This window comes from Mytilus edulis, chromosome 5 (assembly GCF_963676685.1).
Source record: "Mytilus edulis chromosome 5, xbMytEdul2.2, whole genome shotgun sequence".
Classification (NCBI taxonomy): Eukaryota; Metazoa; Mollusca; class Bivalvia; order Mytilida; family Mytilidae; genus Mytilus; species Mytilus edulis.
This window is the reverse complement of record NC_092348.1, coordinates 6,648,508-6,661,135: the sequence shown is the minus strand read 5'-3', so window position 1 is coordinate 6,661,135 and position 12,628 is coordinate 6,648,508. Positions and strand designations below refer to the sequence as shown.

At 31.1% G+C, this 12,628-nt stretch overlaps 1 protein-coding gene across 21 annotated transcripts in view; it reads right to left on the bottom strand.

The window, feature by feature from the left end:
• Positions 1–12,628, bottom strand: part of LOC139522826 (cell adhesion molecule CEACAM5-like) — a 108,892-nt gene that overhangs the window by 81,306 nt on the left and 14,958 nt on the right. For 8 of the 21 annotated variants that reach the window (XM_071316401.1, XM_071316393.1, XM_071316405.1 and 5 more), the window contains exon 1: positions 8,014–8,139. The exons of 2 other annotated variants lie outside the window; for them this stretch is intronic. The gene's annotated coding sequence lies outside the window, so the exon portion shown is untranslated. Of the gene's footprint in view, positions 1–8,013; positions 8,140–12,628 lie in introns of those variants that run through there. 11 more of the 21 variants (XM_071316403.1, XM_071316417.1, XM_071316413.1 and 8 more) reach the window with 8 other exon arrangements.

Sequence of the window (12,628 nt, the reverse complement as noted above, 5' to 3'; positions counted from 1 at the left end):
ATTTTGCGTTAGCCTCTGGAAAATAAAGATTCTAAAACAAGCAAAAAATAAAGAAAAGTAAAATGAGGTCCCATATGACCAGTAACCATTCATTAAATTTTTTAAAAATTTTCTTTTAACAAAATTCAAAAAAGCTAAGCACCTAAAAATAGCCTGAGAAAGAGTTTTTAGATAAAAAAAAATTATCAGCTTTAAGGGTTTAAAAACAAAGCCTTAATTTAAAGTCTATGCGAGCACACAATTGAATTGTTAGAAAACAATATTTGCCGCCTTGACAAGAGTTTATGTCTTTCAGTAAATACTTTGATCCATCATTTAGTGTTATCATCTCATTATTAACTACATATTTTTGATGTCCCAGAACATGTGACGATGTTCCCGCTGTTTATAATGCTTACAAATACCCGGAGATGAGCCATTATACAAATACGCAGAGGTGTCAAAGCTAACAAACATATATTTACCTGTACTTTAACCGAGTCATGATGGTGTTTTTACCTATAATGTTTTTGAGGAGGAAAAAAGCTTCCTATGAACAACAGGAGGTGAAATTATCTTAAATGAAGATGTTTAGTAAATATGAAATATCTTGGTAACAGTTTAGCTATCGCCAATAATCTGTACCTTGTACTTGGTAAGGACCACTCTCAATGATAATTGTTGGTACATGTTATTTTCTGATTAAATAGGTAGTATTGTAACTTAACAGGGAAGTCCGAGACATACTTATCTTGTCTATATTACAAACAAAGACTCCTTTATTGAATCCTAACTGCATTTAAGGCAATAAAGTGGAGACAGATGGTCACTGGGAAGAGGGACATAGACATTTATCTAAATACCAAGTATAGACTCTTTCTATTTAGTCCTCCACTTCAATTAAGATAATAAAGGGGAAGGAGCACTCACTAGGTTTAGTTGTTTGATTATAGTAAAAATGCACGTGTATATTTCAACTTAGAAAGTTAGTATGATTTTTTTACCAGTTTTTTATTTAGCTCATTATTGAAAGCTGTAAAGTGACCGAAAGCTGCTTACATCCAAGTCATTTTGTCTCAGTTGGATAATAATTATACCACATCTTTACAATAAGATGAGGCATCTATCAAATCAAATATAAAAAGTTTTATTTGAAGCCAGCAAGTTAAATAACAATACAACATCAAGCCTTGAGTGAGCTTTTGAACCAAAATACATAATAAATTAAAGACATGCATAATATATACTGTGTGCTGCAGACACAATGGGAAAGAAAATCAATGATGGAATAAATAAGAGAGAAACTCAAAAATCCCATCAAACCAAAAAAAAAGAATATGAACAAATCAGTACATGTCAATTTGAGGATGCAACCTATAAACATAATACATCTAGAGGTCAGTAATTGTTTTTCGTTCATTTTTTTACATAAATAAGGCCGTTTGTTTTCTCGTTTGAATTGTTTTACATTGTCTTATCGGGGACTTTTATAGCTGACTATGCGGTATGGGCTTTGCTCATTGTTGAAGGCTGTACGGTGACCTATAGTTGTTAATGTCTGTGTCATTTTGGTCTTTTGTGGATAGTTGTCTCATTGGCAATCATACCACATCTTCTTTTTTATAAAGTTATAGTGATCAAAACAATCAAATCACCAAAACTTCAGAGGCAAATGTAGATAAGGGATGCTGGCATCAAAGGCAACAGTACTGAAGGAAGCTGGAATAGAAGGCAACAGAAGATATGAAATGTAAGGCAAAGTACAATCTTACGTCTATCATACGAGATTTTGTTACGAGTATAAATCTTAGTCAATGTATGCACAGTCATACAAAATCCTTAATCTGTACAAATCCTATTTTCTGTCAATGGTTTCAAAAAGCATTCTCTCTCTATAAAAGGAGCATTGATTTCAGAAATGCTAATACTAAACCTTAAAACTTGAAGTATTACGATTCTTCAATGGGTGTGAAAAAGACATCGGAAAATGATTCCTAACATTGGAATGAAGTCAACGGAAATTAAATTGAAATCAACGGATCGATTAAAAATTGGAATTGCCACAGTTTGTGTCAGCGGGGGATTATGAATCAACATGAATATAATAAGGTGTAATCCTTTAAAACATAAACAGAATCACTTTGATCTAGTCTGGATAAAGAAGGTTAATCCGTCATGTGTCATTGTAAATCTAATGTAATAATTTCATGGTGATAAAAGTCAATATCTCCCTTGTACGGTGGATGTAGTTGACATTATGGAGTAACTAGGTTTTCTTAAATTCCGTAAAACTCTAAAAGTAACGATAGGCACCTAAAACAATGCGAAATATGGAACAATATGTAATACTTCACTGAGATATTATTAAAATAAGAAAATTGATGGTAAATCATAAGGTGATCTTAGTACAAGTGATTATTCATGTACATTTATGATCTCTTGACATTTTTGTGGAGCCTGTTATCTTTATGACAATATTCCAATTTACCGAAAAACAAACATGGTCTAATATATAACATAATATTTCTATCATACCATAGACTGTTCTAAGTATCCTAAAGTTTATTAAGACTGATAACCATCATATCATTACGGGGGATTATGGAGGTGTGGTCCATCTTTGTTTCTATCTATTGATAATATTTACTAGGTAAATGCTTACAAGCTACAACCTTGGAAAGATGTGTACATAACAAATACTCTTTCAATCCAAAATGTCATCAAATTCCATTTATAGATCCCATAAGGATAGACTTTAAGGAAATAGGATTATTATTACCTTTTTAATGAAAAATATAGAATTACTACTAGACTTGTACCCTACTAATCTAAGCACAAACCTAATGTCAGCTGTTTATCTCTAAACATGGATAAAACTAAAAGGAGGTATAATACTTTTCTTTTAGAACTAAACTGACTAGGTTTTACAGGTTTCTACTTGCTTTTATGTCCAGTGGCAAATATTTCATACATATTCAGGATGAAACAGAAGATCAGTGTCAGAACCTGCAGACCTTTAATATTAAAAATAAAGCATTCAAATTACTCATATCAATTTTGACTTCAAAAATTACACAATTCTGTTTTGCATGTTAATTCTTCATAATTAAGAAATCATGAAGAATATATATATCTGTTCTGATTATTGAGTGAATATATTGGATACACAAATCATTAACAAGGACAAAATATATTTATGTTTAAGCCATTAATGGCACATGAAAATAACATAAAATCAGGTCGACATTACAATGAAATGTCTTTTAATATAGAATTTATAGCAGATACAGTTACAAAGTTCACAAAGATAATTTTGATAATTAATAATTCACATGGATATAATTTTCTTTTGAAGAGATGTGATTGAAATATCAGGAAATTGTTTGATTTTCACAACCGATCATCTTTTCTAATGAGCCAAATGATGAAGTTATATATCCCTTCCATCTGGTTATCTGAACAGTAGGAAACTAAACAAATAAATATTTTGGCTTCTTCATAAATTGACTTAATCAAAATTGATAATGATCTTTGCAGAATAAATGCAGAAATTTAATACTCTTATAATCCCTAATTGCCACAGTGTTGAAGGGAAATTCTTTCTTGCAGAGTACTTTAAAATCAAATTGATTTTCATGCCTCAAATGGTAAGCATCACCCATTACCACCATGCTTCATCGCCTGCCTCAATATACAGAGGTGAAGTGCAGATTCTAAAAGGTCTCCTCCTTATAGAAAGATTTCTTACAATAAGTAATATCTGGACATTTGGAATATGGAAGCGATATATATGTAACCCGATGCTCATTTTTCTTTTTAAATTGTGAAGATTCTATTTGACCTGTAGCAGAAAATTTTATTGGATGGAAAGTTATTATACAAGCTTTTGCCTGTGGGTTGGGCCTTTGGGTAAGCATGAAGACTGCAATAATGTCAGCAGATTCAATCCTTCTTTCACCCTGCTCTTACAATCTGCTCTCAAAATGAAGAAAATTGTCCCGCCTTGACATCCCCCCTTCCTAAGTATTGCATGTCATATCAGTGCAAATCAGCTATATCTCATGACAAGAGTCCTATACAAATACTCTGCAAGAAATTTGTTTTTTAAATTAAATCAGACCAAAGGTCTAAATTCAACAGAAAGAAGAGTAAATCATCTTAACATATCAATGTTCTCCATTTAATACTTAAAAAGGTAATAATAATTCAAAGGTCCACAATGCATGCCACTTGTCATCAGCCATCAGCCAGGAAATTGATGACATTAGTAGCAATGGGCAGGAACATTTATATACTGAACAAGCAATCAATATAGGATGTTAGATCACCTCAATGATTATGGATAATGCTCTTGGGAGTTGCACATCTTGTATTATTATGTAACACATAGTCACCTAATGTTGGTTTGTATCTATTCTAATCTTTAATAAATAGATTGGGTTGGGAAAATGTTTGTCTGTTTAAAATTTTACGTGAATTATGCGTGATATTACAGTTTAACTCCCATTGATTATAAAGCAATAAGAGATCATTTGATTTTTACTGAATTCTGAGTCACATATTCTGCAAAAATACTTTAATTCAAATAAATGTAAAGTTCAAATGAGGTAAAAATATGGCAAAATTAACAAGAACTGATAAATATCTGAAGAATAAAACATTTTGTATTTGATAAGATCTGAATCATTGCCATTGATTGGCAGTTATATATTGTCTGTTTTAGGCTTATTTTGTATCATTAAGCTCTATATATACTTGATAAAAACCTGATACAAAAATGTTTCCATGGTGACCAGGTAAAAATGTGATAATTGCAACCTGAAAAAACCTGAAGAAATATGAGATGTTATACCATTCTGGGCAAATAAAATATTTCTTCTTGAATACAAACATAAAATCTGAGTTGCACTTAAAAAATATTCTGGCATTATTAAAGTTTTATTTAAGATCACATCAAGCCCTCATAATACATGAAAACTTCAGAAATTGTATGAAGAACAGCAATAAAACTGTTCAGTCCTTTGAATCACCCCCAATTAAATAAAATTGAATTAGTTAAGAATTGGAGGAAATAAAGATATATATTACATTATAATAATCATCTTAATAATCTAAGCCTAAAATAACTAGTTATTTGTACACTCAATAGATATTTTCTTGAGACATCAGTATAAAAGATTCTGTTATATAAACTGGCATATGAACTTTTCATTGAATTAATCAAACCATGAATGTATCATGCCAAGATCTGATTCAAAGGAAAAAACCTCATCCATTTACATTTCCAATTTTTCGTGAAGACATTCATTCAAATTTCCATTCGAGACAAATCTGCGCCAATTTTATTTTAGTCAGTTCTAACCTTTCTAAATCTGACCTTTTGGTCAAATTTAAACTTGCCCAATGATAAGTGAATTGATAACATTGGGTAAATTAATTGAATAGACTTTACTTTCCAAATGGTAAAAAAAATGATTTTAATGAACATTGAGCAAGTCTGCAAAATGCAAAGAAAAATCTGTGGAACAAAATCACACTGGACATAACCAAATATGACACATATCTTAAGCATTTATATGATTCTGAAATTGACAGGAAGCTATAAAATAATGTTTATTCTTGGTCTGTTATATGTTTGATTTTGTTTGTCCAAGTCAATAATAAAGTTTCTAATGTAAAGTATAAACTTAAAAGGATAAAAGAGAAGCCGTTTAAACTGTAACAGCTTTTCCTATATCAGTATTGACTCATGGTTGAAACAATCAATTTTAAAAGTTTACAAACAAATAAAACATAAATATAAATGACCAATCCTTCAAATGAGTAGATACTAGAACAAAATGTCTAATATGACATACCTCAAAAAGTCCAGACAAAGAACCATGGCTATAAAGAACTTCTACAATTTCATATTGGTCTGTTCATGGAAGTAAAATGAAATATAGTACTTCCATGGTCCACTGTATTGGTCAAACGCCTAATGGTGTGCTAATAAAAACATTTTAAATTCAGAAATTATAGCAAGGTTATATTGACGCAAATAATGTGACTGGCTGAGTATTGCAAAAATAAGATCTCGTATTCTGATAACTGAGACATATATATGTATGCAGATTTCTTAAAATCAACTTAATTAAGTTACAATTTTACCCATTCTTCATAAATTGCAATAAATAAATGCATGCAATAATTTCTGAATTTACAGTACCTACTTCAAGTTTCTGCTCTATAAAATATCTAAGATGTTAGCAAATGATGTTTATTTAATCTTGAAAAATTTGAGTTTAAATCAGAAATCACAGAAAACATCTCTTTTTAAAATCTACAAATAGTTTTCATATCATCAAAATGTAATTCTGTTTTAATATTATCTACTTGATAGTAAATTAATATAACTGAAGCATTAGGATTGCCTACTCTGATAAAAATAGATACACAAGGAACTAATCTGAAGTTCTGTGATATCAAATGAAAATAGCTATAAAAAAATATACAGCATACAAACAAGACGCAGATCTGTGCCTGTATCTCTTACCTGTTGAAAAAATAATCAGTTAGCATATTCTAGGACTAAACTATGCACATACTATACATTGTAGTTAGTCTTTGTGTTGTCCATCATTTTTACAATTTACACTTAAGACCTAGCTCCTATAGTTTTTACTATGACAACCAACAACTGCTAAATATTGGTATAAAATCAATATTTCATGGGCAATAACTCTGAAATGAGTTGTCAGATTTTCCTTTGATTTTCAGGGTGAATACATTTTGTCATGCTGATCATTTTTGCTGCTTTAGGTTTTGAACCACTTGCTCCATGGAAGTCATGTGTTTCACTGTAAAACCTCTGCTCTGGACATAACTTTATTTTTTGATCAGCTAACCTTACAAACCACCTAGATGTTTACATGTATCCGTTGTTAACTTTTAGACCAGACCTTAGTCTAAAGATGTTATTGGTGGATTAGTTATATTGTTAGATTGCTGTCTTATTGACTTACATCCCAAATCTATTTATAGTAATATTTAAGTGATTAATAGTGTTTCTCAATTTCAGGTGAAAAGTTAAATTTGTTAGTTTTGAAATCATCAAGGAGCACAGATTCTCTATTCATAATTATAAATATAAGAATAATGCACTGCTATACGTCCTTAGAAAAATTAAGTGCCTCCTGTTGGCCTATGAGACCTTACTAGATATAAAATGTGAGTAATCAATATTAAACTACTATAGTAAAGGTGTTAGTAATACCAAAAGTATGGAACCATGCTGAGATCAGATTTTTTTCACATTATTCCTACTTATTGAAATAGCATGAGAAATTTATAAAACTTTAGGTATGAAAATACTACATCTATATAACACTATAGAAATTGATGTAATTCTTTTTTTCACATTTCACCTTCTACATGGTCAGTTTAAATGCTAATTTCTCTAATATCAATATCTGAATTGATCTTATAACAATAGAAGAAAAAATCCAATCAATTTCAGTAAAAGACAAGAATTGTAGTTGTAATATTGACCATTGTGGTTGTAATAGTGACCATTGTCCAGATTCCCTTTGATCTATTACCTCAATAGATGTTAATTACATAAAGAGCAGGTATAAATACCTGTTAATGAATCTGGTAAATAATAAATATCTACATGATGTAGATTACACCTATTTATAATATTGACAATAGTCTAATATCAATGAAGTATTTATTTATCATTTGAGAGAATGAATCTTATTGAGTGACAATAAATTCATTCATGAGTCACTACATTAATTTCTGTAAAAGTTGTCATTTTTCACATGTATTAAAACATACAGACATATTTTACTGTTATACAATTTTAAGAGTTTCATTACAATAAAAAAAAATAAACCATTTTTCTTAAACAAATGCCAACAATATAATAACAAAAACAATAAATTAAATAGGAAAGAAATAAAGAAATAAATTAAATTCATCTGCTTCAAATATTACAAATGTAATAATACTCGTGTAAATACCTAATTAACAATAAAAACAATTAATTACCTGCTTGAAATTTAGGATTTCCCACAATTACAGAGATTTCTCACATCCTAAACAGACACAGGTGCTAAGAAAACATCAACTTTTAATAGACTCATCATAGACTTCAAAAATTCTTATCTTCTACTTCTGGAATTGCAATCAAATTGATGGATAATTCCAAAAAATATTATCAGTAGCCAAAATTTGAAGAGGAAATTATCAAAGCAAAAAATAAAGTTATCAAAGTTGAAACTGACAGAATGTCTGGTGTTTATATATCACTGATAACAAATGTGACTGCTGCATAGGTACTCAGTGTGAAAACTTTTAAATAACTTTAATGATGATTAAAACATATATATTGTCTGCTAACCAATAATGATTCAATTCTAAGTATTGTTAGATTGACACTTCAAAACTATCTTTTTTCAATTGTATATTTCAAGGTCACAGTGACCTGCTTTTATTCAGGATAGAAAAATTCTTTAGATGCTTCCTCATGACAAGTTTAAAATTTGAAAAACGTAATTAAAAGCATTTGTGAACTGAGCTGAATATAGGTCAAAGAAGTGTATATTGACCTCATTTTTAGAAGGACAGACATATTCCTTTAAGACAGATACAGTGACCGACATTATTCTCTAGTTGTATTGAATATCTTTGTCACAAAGGAACACAATTAAGTGCATGTATGATGATATCTGATATCTTGGTTACTGTAAATTCAGAAACTATTGCATGCTTTTAATTGAAGAATTCATGGACATTATTAATTTATCGTGAACAATGCTTACTATGCTTACCCTTCCTGAGCACCAGAGTTACCCCCTCGCCACCCTTTTTTGGTGGAATCATGTTGCATAATCTTTATGTTTCAGTGTTGAATGTTGTTTGTCTTTAGACTATTTTGTTTTGCCTATGGTGTTTTCCTATAGTCTTAACCTATGATTTCTAACTTATGTATTAAGTCTTTTTTGTTTTGCCTATGGTGTGGGATCTCCTCTGACTGAAGCCAGTGATGGTTTCTACTTTCTCTTTTCTATTTTTTTGTGTATTAAAAGTGGCATTGACATTTATTATAATTAACAAACCATAACTGAGTATCAAATTCAGCCTTCAAAAACAAATGAAATCATATTTTTTTATAAATTTAATCATGAAGTGATCCACACAAACAACTTTCTTCCAAATATAACTCTCCAAAAAATATAAACTCTCTCATCCTTACAATCTCTATCTAGTAACATCATGAAAACTGTTAAAAAAGCTGCAATTTCTGTCCATATTTATGTGTTATTGTAATAAAATATGATGCACTTTATGTTTTAATCTCAGGTTTTAATGATAAGTATCAGGTGATTACAGTGAAAATTAAGGTGTGAATTACTGACACATCAAAGAAATCGTGGCTCGTTCATGGCTGATTCGGGAGCTACCTGAAGTTTAAGGTGACCGGCAGTGCTTAACCCATCTACATATCTAAGTACATCAGACAGCATTCAATTCTTTAAAATTTAAGTAAAATGGTGTGCATATGCTAATTTTAAAAATAATTGAAAAGTGCATTAAAAGGCTGTTAGATTCACCCATTCTATGCATCAAAATAAAGGAATTAAATTCATTTCAACAGTTTTTAAAGTTTTATATATCCTGTTTGCATAACCAATGATGTTTTTATCTGTCACATGTCTGTCTTGATACAAAGATAACAAAATGAGAATTTCCAGACCAAAGACTTTCACTTATATTTACACAAAGGAAATAGAAAGTTGCCCACTCAACATGAAATGATAGGCATCTTAAATCAGAGTATTAGGTACTATGTATTGATGGTCTTGATGAAGCATGTTCACAGTCTTCACACCCTGCAACAGACCCTACGGTCCAGGCTTCAAACAATTTCTTTGGGCCGTTAAGAATTTCTGCTATAGGCCGCTGAAATCTACACAAAACACACGCAAGACAGTTAATTAAGACTACCATTTGACGAAAAGGTGGGATGGGTCCTAATAAAATACCACTCAGTTTTTGTTTTTAAAGGCTGTTTATTTTTTATGAAAAAATGAGGCCGATTTCCAAAATTAGTGAACCTACTCCTTTTCTAACTGATAAGTGTTGAACATGTAGCTGCAAAAGATAATTGTGAAGACTTGGTGGTCACTTGCTCGCTGGCCTTGGTGGTCTGAAGTTTAACTTGCTCACTTGACTTGGTGGTCTCAATTTAACTTGCTCACTTGCATTGTTGGTCTCAATTTAACTTGCTCACTTGTCTTGGGTGGTCTCAATTTAACTTGCTCATTTGCCTTGGTGGTCTCAATTTAACTTGCCCACTTGCCTTGGTGGTCTCAATTCAACTTGCTCACTTGCCTTGGTGGTCTCAATTTAACTTGCTCATTTGTCTTGGTGGTCTCAATTCAACTTGCTCATTTGCCTTGGTGGTCTCAATTTAACTTGCTCACTTGCCTTGGTGGTCTCAATTCAACTTGCCCACTTGCCTTCATGTTTGTAGTCTGTCTGTTTGTTTTTGTTTTGTATTTTAGTAACAATCCTATTTTGGATTTTATACAAATAAAATTCTTATTCTTATTCTTATTCTTGCCTTGATTATAGTCTCATTCTCAATTCAACTTGCTCATTTGCCTTGGTGGTCTCAATTTAACTTGCTCGCTTGCCTTGGTGGTCTCAATTCAACTTGCTCACTTGCCTTCATGTTTGTTGTCTGTCTGTTTGTTTTTGTTTTTGTTTTTGTTTTGTATTTTAGTAACAATCCTATTTTGGATTTTATACAAATAAAATTCTTATTCTTATTCATATTCTTGCCTTGATTATAGTCTCATTGTCAATTTAGCTTGCTCACTTGCCTTGGTGGTCTCAATTTAACTTGCTCGCTTACCTTGGTGGTCTAAATTTAACTTTCTCACTTGCCTTGATTATAATCTCATTGTCAACGGAACTTGCTCACTTGCCTTGGTGGTCTCAATTTAACTTGCTCACTAGCCTCGATTATAGTCTCATTGTCAATGTAACATTCTCACTTGCCTTGGTTGTCTCAGTTTAACTTGCTCACTTGTCTTGGTGGTCTCAATTTAACTTGCTCACTTGTCTTCATGGTCTCAATTCAACTGGCCTTTTTGCCTTGGTGTTGAGATTTTTATGTGGGTGAGGATGCCTCAAAGGTCTATATCATAAGAACTAATTTAAAAAAAAAAGAGAGAATGTGTCACCAGTACATGGATGCCCCATCCGCATTATCATTTTCTATGTTCAGTGGACTGTGAAAATGGAGTAACAACTCTTATTTGGCATTGAAATTAGAAAGATCCTGGCATAGGGACCATGTGTAATAAGTTTCAATCAACTTGACTTCATCAAAAACTACCTTAACCAAAAACTTTAACCTGAAGCGGGACAGACGGACAAACAAACGGATGCAAAGACCAGAAAATATAATGCCCATCAATGGGGCAAAAAAACACTGAACATTTTGTACAGTGACAAAAATCAATGTTTAGGTTCCATATTACTATTAGACTAGTGAAAATAGATGTGGAGTTTAATAGGACAATATGCCAAGGTGCTATAAAAGTAACAATTTTTTTCATTATCAAAGACATCTAGTAATTGATAAATGACCCGTCTATGGGGCATGGGCTTTGATCATTGTTGAAGGCTGTACATTGACCTATAGTCGTTAATTTCTTAGTCATTTGGATCTCTTGTGAAGAGTTGTTTTATTGACAATCATACCACATCTAAATTCACATCTAACAATTTAAATCATGTGACACAATTAAGAAATATTTATAACCACTTTTGAGATTCCTGAACTTGGAATTTCACCAAATATATACAACTAAAAAATAAAATCTGCAAGTCTTATCATCATAAGGAACTTCCTATATAAAATAATTTTAACAGACATTAAATTACTTCTGATGGACATGATTCACAATACTAAAGGCTTAAAACAGGACACGAAACCAACCACCAACGGAAAAAATATATAGGTTTTGATATCAATGTTTGCCTCTCAATTCAAACAACTGTTTTACAAACAAACTTTAAGAACCGTCATAAAAGTATAGTTCAATACTGTCATGTCAATTATAAACTATATAGAGCTGAAGTACCCGGGTGTACAAACAGTGTCATTTGTTGTACAAACTTGTGTTTTAAATTTAAAATCAATCAAAGGATTTAAGAAAAACACTTCAAAATCACTTGAATATTTTAAAGATATAAAAAGACTACAGGTCTAAACTGAGGTCTAGGATTGTCGAGGGTATTTATAAAGAGTCTGTGTGACATTGATCATTTAATCTTTTGAATTTGATGGTGCTTCATGTTCTTAAAGAAACTGTGGCACTGAACATCAAATCTTTTAAACTTCAATGAACTACTACAACTTCTTACACATTGACGTTACTTCTGATTTGGGCTATTTAGAAACACATTTCATTTGATACAAAAGATCACAAAAATCAATACCTGTAAAAATAAAATTTGAAAAAAACTGAATCATTTTCACAGAATTGGGACAGTTTACAGCTTGACACTTTATGTCAGACACCAGTCTAAAGTTCAAAACCATATGTTGTTCTTTTTGTGTCTTATATATTTGTGTTGTTGGGTTGTG